The sequence below is a fragment of the Hyperoodon ampullatus genome (genome assembly GCF_949752795.1).
Source record: "Hyperoodon ampullatus genome assembly, chromosome: 11".
Lineage (NCBI taxonomy): Eukaryota > Metazoa > Chordata > Mammalia > Artiodactyla > Ziphiidae > Hyperoodon > Hyperoodon ampullatus.
Window position 1 is genome coordinate 24,372,136 of NC_136924.1, and position 8,014 is coordinate 24,380,149.

Here is an 8,014-nt window from a genome sequence, read left to right on the forward strand (position 1 = left end):
CCAAATCAGAAGGAACTGATTTTTGTAACTGACTTCTATTAACCTTGGTAATATTTTGTTACCAATATTTTTGGTAAAAAAAATAAAATTAAAGTATTGAAATATAAATTGAAACTTGGAAAAAAATTTTTTCACATATTATTTATAAGAACGTACACTTTATATTTTAGATGGACATTGTGCAATGATTTAGTAGCTTTTAGCGTATTAGAAATATTTTTTAATAATGTAATTTTCTGTGAGTGCAGATATCAATTTTTACATTAAAATAATGTTTAACATCAGAATTATGTTTTAACAATCTTAAAATTAAGGTGATATTAAAGAATATTAAAGTGATGCTACATAAAAATTCTGTCATGTGATTACTGTTTTTCTTTAGCACAATAATACAAATTTTAATTAGTTTTCCAATTATGTTAATTTTCTTCAATAAAGTCATGCTGCCTTCAGTTTTCCAATGGCAAATGGACAGTATGTATGAAGCGTTTTCTGTTCTGTAGGCAGATTCTCCAAGGAACTTACCCAGATCATGTAGTGACTATATAGACTCTATCGATCTGGGATGATATTTATAAATAATATGTTTTTTAATAGATTGTGACTATTTAAAAAATTGTTAATGTACTTTCAGAAGTTTTAGGGGTGTGTTTAATAACTTTACAGTATTATCAGCTATCACAGATTATTATATTCAGTATTGAGGTCTGTGTTTCCCTATTTTAAACTAAACTTTTTTCTAAAGAAAAATAATGGTTCACACAAATGTGCAATCGTAGAATAAGCATCTTAAGCTGACTACTGATGTTTGTAGATTTTAAAGCAAGAAACTTTTGTATAAAACTAAGCTATCTTTTGTCTGAGAAATACAGTTAAAATCAAAGCTGTATGCAGGCTAGTTTTTGAAATAATTGATGCTTCTCTTCTTAAAAGAGATAGTCACCAAATATTTAGTTGAGTTCCACTGTTGATCTGGGCATTGAGGGAGATAATATTTACATCTTTGGAAAGTGAAGTCAGTGTTCAAGAAGTACCAGAAGCTTTACATTTTTAGTGATGAGAAATATTTAATGCATCTTTCAAAGAGGAATAAGTTTACCTTTAAGAAGGAGTTTATTCCTTTGTAAGACCAAACAATTCTGTATCAGTAACTTCAGGAATAAAAGTATCATCTGGCAGTTCCAAGAACTGGTTTTATTTTTTTGAAAAATTGTAAGTTAATTCATAAATAGCCCTATCTTCATCAGGCTACTGATGGTAGGAATTTCCATCTCCTATAGCTCTGTTATAATTTCACACTTTGATACAGTGAGAATATTCTTGAAATACACATTTTATCCAGTATTCATGATCAGGGAACTTCTCCAATTATATTCACATTGGATGAATTTTTATTTATATATAGCTTACTCTTCCAAAATAATTTTTTTTTAAAGTAAGCAGTGGCTGAAAGATACTTTCTTCAAATATATTTTGAAATGCCCTTAAAGACCTAGTGTTTCTAATTCTTTCCACAATTTTAAAAGTACATTGTTGAAGTTAGAAAGAAATTATCATTTCTTCTTAATAGTAGTGCAAGATTTTAAGTTCCTTTTTGTTTAATGTTTAGTAAAATGAATATTAAGCTTAAATTACTGACGTACCTGGAAGAAGAAATAATGTGTACTTTCAAAAAAGAATGAAATATTTTAATTTTTCGTTTCATAATTTGTTAACGTGACTAACATATCAAATAAATCTTCAGAGGAAAATGAAATGCTGGTTACTTTTGCATTGTTTGAGCTTACAGTAGATGTTTAAGGCTTATATCTTTAAAATGCTTTGATAAATTAGATGATCTCTAACTTTCCTCTCCACACTGAGTTAACAATTCTTAATAGATAAGGGAAATTTTTTGAGAAAAGAAATTACTGTTCCTTCTGCAATATATATCTGATACAAAAATCTGTTACTTCTTTAAAAGGCTTTAGTTACAAGTTGTCATGATACAGTCATATCCAGGTTTATGTACTGACTCCATTTGAATCCAGATTTGTGTATATTTTCTTGTGCCAGCAGTGTTTGTATCAGATTTTAACTTATATTTTCTCAAGTATTAAAGTTTAAACATATATACCAAGTCCTCACTTTACATTTTTGTGTGTTCTGAATACATTCTGATCACTTGGTTCATGTCAGAAATTGCATATATGAAGCATTCATAATTTGAGGATAGTTTTAATTTTATTGCTATTTAAAATGCCCTTCTGATACCTGTGGAATTTATTTCACTGCTCCTAGGAGATTATCAAGGTTTTGCCATTAATAACGGTATTTGTTCCGCAAGTTGTTGTATCTGCTAGAAGTTTGTCTCAGTAAGGCTAGACTCATATTTAATAATCTCTGATGACAGAAATAATTTATAAGTTATGAAAGCAGAATTCTATAGATCACATAAGTATTGTGTTCACAGAAGGCTACTGACAGTAGGAATTTCCAATTTCTGCAATTCTGTTTTAATTTCACACTTTGATACAGTGAGAATATTCTTGAAATATTCATTTTATCCTTATATTCATGATCAGAGCAATTATAAAAAGCAGTTAATTAAATATGTATTTTCTGTGATGTTTCCAAATGAAAACAAAAACACCACTTAGACAAAATCAAGATTCTTATTATATTTTCCTAATCATTTGTGAATGTAAAAATTTTAAACAAGTTCATTTTATGAAATTTTGGGGAATATTAGGAAAATATTAAACACTTGCCAGTAAATCTGAAAATATAAAGACACATATTTTATTCAATTAGCTATTTTCCTATAAATATAATGTTTTCTTGTAGAAAAACACAATATGACTCGATCTTGAAAAAATAATACATGCAAAGATTTAGCTATAAGGATGTTAGTCATAGCACATCATTAATATTGTTACGACCATAAAATAGAACACCATACAGACATTAAAAAATGATGTAGGTGTTGATTCTTTTTTTTCTTTCCTTTTTTTTTTTTTAAACCTTTTGGTTTATTTATCTTCATGTAGGTTACGTAACAAAGTGTATTTCAGTAGTCACTTAAAACTAAATTCCTGAATTCTCACATTGTTTAGAAATACCACAGGAATCCTTTCTGGGTTGAGCAAGACTTTTGTATCAGTTCATGAGGTATAGTGATATATTCTTGAAGTTGGCTGTGGCTATAGCCAGTTTGCATATCTGAATATGATGACACTACTTTTGATTAGTCACAGCCACTGGTGAGGATAATTGACTAATTTAAAAAATGCTCGGCAAACACCTGGGATTTATCTTAAAAGATGTATGTATGGTGATGAAGTGATTTGTTTTGAGAGATGGCAATGATAAAACAATATATAATATTTCTGAATTGTCTGTGTTCTGCCAGGCACAATACTTATTGCATGGTGTGTGAAAGGATTTTTTCCTGAGGAAATGTTGTGGTAGAGTTTGAAGAAGCCTGCAGATATGACCTGCTTATTTCTGGAGGGGAATGGACAGGAGAGGGGAAGAGGGCAGTAAGAAGAGAGGCCTTGAAGTTATGGATTTCTTCCATTACATTAAATAACAGAGAGTGCTGCACTTTTACAGAAGAAAAATGTTAGGAACTTTCCAACTTACTATCCAGGTTTTTGTTTTAAAATATTTATTTTCGGGGTTTGAGAAGATACTCGGAGCATCATGTATAGACTTAGATTAGCAAGGGTCCTGCTACTGCCTTATTCAATCCTCACATTGAACAGATGAGGAAACTCAGCCCAGGGAGTTTGTTGATAGAGCATGTTAGCTACTGAAGTCACACCAACCTGTGAGCAGCAGAGTGAAGTCAAGGCAGTGGTCCCAGGGAGCTATGTGAGTTACCCTGAGTGCTGGCCCCTTCAGTGGGTCCTAAATGCATTGGGTCTAGCCCAGCAGATTCCTTGTATTACCTGTATTGATGATTATTCCAAAACAATCTACTCAACCACAAGGCACTGAAACACCAACTGACTCATTTGCTCATTTAGCAAACAATTTTTCTGAGTGTCTGTGGCAGACACTAAGCTAGATGCTAGGGATACAGTAGTAAGACTGGTCACTGCTCTCCAGGAGAGGACAGTCTTCATTCAAGTGGTTAAAAAAAGTATGATGTTCTTTTTGACTGTAGCCCACTCGGTTCTTTCTGGGATAAGATACCTTGGTGAAAACTGCCTGTCTTTTCTCATTGCTTCGGATCAGGAGCCCATAGAAAAAAGTGAAAAACTTGTATTTGTATCTGAGCCTTAAGAACAAGAGTCATTCACCACCAACTGTTTCTCAGAAAATAGAGCAGAAAGAATCAAGTCCTAAACAAGGGATGGGAAACAAAGAAATCTGAGCTTTCTCTGGATAAGCCATCAAGAAGCACACATCTCTAATACAAGGATGCTCTTCTAACTCTAGAATGTTTCCTGTGACAGTGGGGATTGACTCCCACCCTGACCCCTCCACAAGCTCCACCTTGGCCTTAACAAGTGTGCCACAGACCGAGGTGGGATCTCAAACCAGCTGCCTGTGGGAAGGCTGGTCTCCCTCCAGCCACCTCAGTCATGTTGGTGGAACACAGCTTCGAGCAGATGCTCCCTGGGATTTGACATCTCAGTGCCTCCTCCTACTGCCTCAGCAGGTGACAGGAAAATTGCCCTGTAAAATGCATTGCTATGACTCAGAACAGCACCTTCTGGGCCTTTGCAGCATCTTCCTGGCTGGCCTGTAGCCCCAAGGGACCCATAGGTGTCCTGGGAAGACCTGGTGTGTTAGGTCAGCTCTTTTGGTTGCAAGAAACAGATTCACTTCAGTTCTCTTTAGTACTGTGTTGTTTAATGGATACACAGAACCTAAAAAGGGCAATAGGAATCCGGCAGCAACCCAGAAATATCTGTTCAGTGAGCCTCACAGAAGTCAGAACTGGAGTCATTGAGAAACACAGGGAGCTCTAGAGACAGGTAATCTCATCTCCCTTCTGCAGCCCGAGTTCCCCCCCTTCACTGTGGTGCTCTGCCAGGAACATACTCTAGCCAACCTCCAACCTTCTGATCCTCTTTGTGGGTTTTCTTGCATCTTTGAAAAAACCCAGCCAACCAACCAACCAAACAAACAAAAACTACCTGATACCATTTACCCGTTCAAAGTCTCCAGAGAGAATCTGATTGGTTTAGTTAATTACCATTGTTCTATTTGGGGCAGTATTTTGCTCCAGGCCACTGCACAGGTCACTAGTCAACCAATGGTTGGCTGCCCTCCATATACCCATCCCCCTGATGAACCAGCATGGTGAACAGATAGGTCACGTGGTCTAGAGCATGGCTACCTTGATGTAAGGAATAGCTTGGTTCACTTGTCTTAGCAGAAGCTGCAGCCAGTTTTCCTTAAAAGGCTAGGCATGACTGATTTGTCCAGTTCTCTTGGTAAAGAAGCCCAGAGTTGTGTTGAATTTGGCCTGAGCTACCTAGGGAGGTCTCTTTGCATCAAGGAGCCTTCAATTTCCAGCACTGACCTTTTCTTTCAAGGTTATTGAGGCCAATATGACCTCCGAAATCCAAATCTGCACTTTTGATGGCTGGAAATGCTCAAGTACATGGATGTTACTGAGGACAGGTATAAATAATGTTCAAATCAGCAATGTTTGTTTTATCCCTGGATCTTGGAGACTCACCAGCTTTCCCTGAATTGGCCCACTCTGGGATATTTCAAAGCCTTTTTCTGAGTGGGAGAGAGAATGTTCTAGACCCTCGCTTCCCAATTTCTAAAGAAGCCTCTCCAGCCCTTACACTACAGTGTCAAAACAGTCAATTGATTTATCAATTTTTTAAAACTATCAGTGAAACCAGTGCTTGGGAATCATGTTAAAAAACAACAGATCTTTTGACTTTTTCTGTTGGTGGTTTTGGTATTTTATAGACACCGTCTGAGATGCCCAGAATGTATTTTCTCAGCCAGAATCATTGCTAACCCTGAAATTCTGTCCCAGTATGATTTTCAATGACTCTTTGAAAGTATTCAAGGGCTTTTACCTGTGCTGAGTCTTTGATTTTTCCCTAAGAAATTCCTATTAGATGAAATGGCACAGCTGCATAAGATAAATTAAGATTGATTTTTATTTAATAACACTATTTTTGCAGCTGGTAGAGATGTTAAATATATTCATCAATGCCTGTTTGCCTCCTTGGAAACCAGAACTTTGCTGTTCCTTATAATTCTTCCTTGCTGTTTAAGTGATTGCAGGAAAGAAAAAAAAAACTATTAGTAGATTTCACCACCATATTTAGAGCTTATCCTAAAACCTGAAGGGGTTCTGAAATCGTACTTAAATAGAACTCACTTTGTGCCAGATGCTGTTCTAAATGCTTTATGTGTAGTAACTTATTTAATTTTTACAACTCTGTGAGGTAGACTCTATTACTATCCCCATTTTATAGATGAGAAAACTGAGGCACTGAGGAGATGTTTCTTCCATTCCTCTGTGTGTTAAATTAGAAGGCCTGACACTTAATCATCTCAGCAAATACTTGATCATCAGCTCTTGAGCTTTCTCCAGAAGTGATTCAGTGGGCAGAGAAGTGTGCTGGTCACAAATTGCCTGTCACAAGTGTCTCCTAGTTAGGTGTGTTGGCAGTGTATCCAGTGTGTCTGATCTGTGGTATGCTGGTGTGCACAGCAGTAATACAGCCCTTGGCCTCCTCCAGAGCCAAGGCTAACCAGCTCTACCTTCTCTTACATCCAATTTCTCTCTTTTCCCCAGCCTTTCCCCCTTAATCCTACAAACATGCTCAAGTCTCTAATCACACTTTCTCTCTTCTTTGTCTCCCACATCCCCAAGTGGCCACCACATGTTGGTCAGGATGGGCTAGGCTTTGCTGCAAAAAAGAAAACACTCTTCATGGCTTATAGAAACAAAGGTTTTACTTCTCAGTCATGCTAGATGTCCATCAGGGACATCTAGGGCTCTGCTCATCTTAGTTGCTTGGGGACCCAGGTTGATGGAAGCTCCAGCTTGACAAACACTTCAGGGATTACTGTGGCAGGGAGGAGGGGCATGGGAATGGCCAGCCCCTCCTTTTTGAAATTCCTCCCTTGGTCCTTGTGACACGATTCTGATTTTGCTCATGATTCTCTGATCCCTCACTCCTGTGTTCTGACTTGTGTTCCCTCTCTGCCCTTTTCATGTAGCTACTCCCTAAGGACCATTTATTCCTTGGCCCTCTTCTAACAAAATGTATTTCCCTCCTTCTCTTCCTTCCTTCCTTCCTAACTTTTTCTTTCTTCCTTCCTTCCTCCCTCCCTCCCTTCCCTTCTCTTTCTCTTTCTCTCTCTCTTTCTTTCCCCTTCCTTCCTTCCTTCCTTCCTTCCTTTCTTTCTTTCTTTCTTTCTCTTTCCTTCTTTCTTCCTTTCTTCTTCCCTTCCTTCCTCCCCCCTCCCTCCCTCCCTCCCACCCTTCCTTCCAGTTCTGTGTGAATGATTTCCAGATCTTTACTTTCAGCCCAGTTTCCCTGAGTCCCACTTCCACTGTCAGTAGCCATCAGCCTTCTCCCATTACTACCTCAAAACCTCTTACCTAAAAAGAAAATTTCCATCTCCACCAAATCTACTCTTCCTCCCAACTCCCCTATTTCTGTTGACATCCCTTCCTCTCCTCACATTGAATCTTTCAAATAATTTTAGAATGTGTCTCAAATCCATCCCCCTCTCTGTGGTACTTCCCAAGTTCACGGCCTTCTCACCTCTCTCCTGGAAGACAATAGCCTCCCAATAGCTCTTTGACCACGCTTTCAGCCTCTCTGCATGGCTCAAGGCTGCACATTGTACAGCTCTAGGAGCATCATTCATTGTGTATTCTAGGTCAATGGCCCCCCCTGGAGTTGTGTAGTTGCCCTGCAGGCCCACACTGAGCCCACAGTAATCTGCCTACAGCTCAACTTGAATCCTGACACACCACTGCTCAAAAACCTTCCTGGGCTTCCATTTCAACCTGAATAAAGGCCAAATGCCTTGG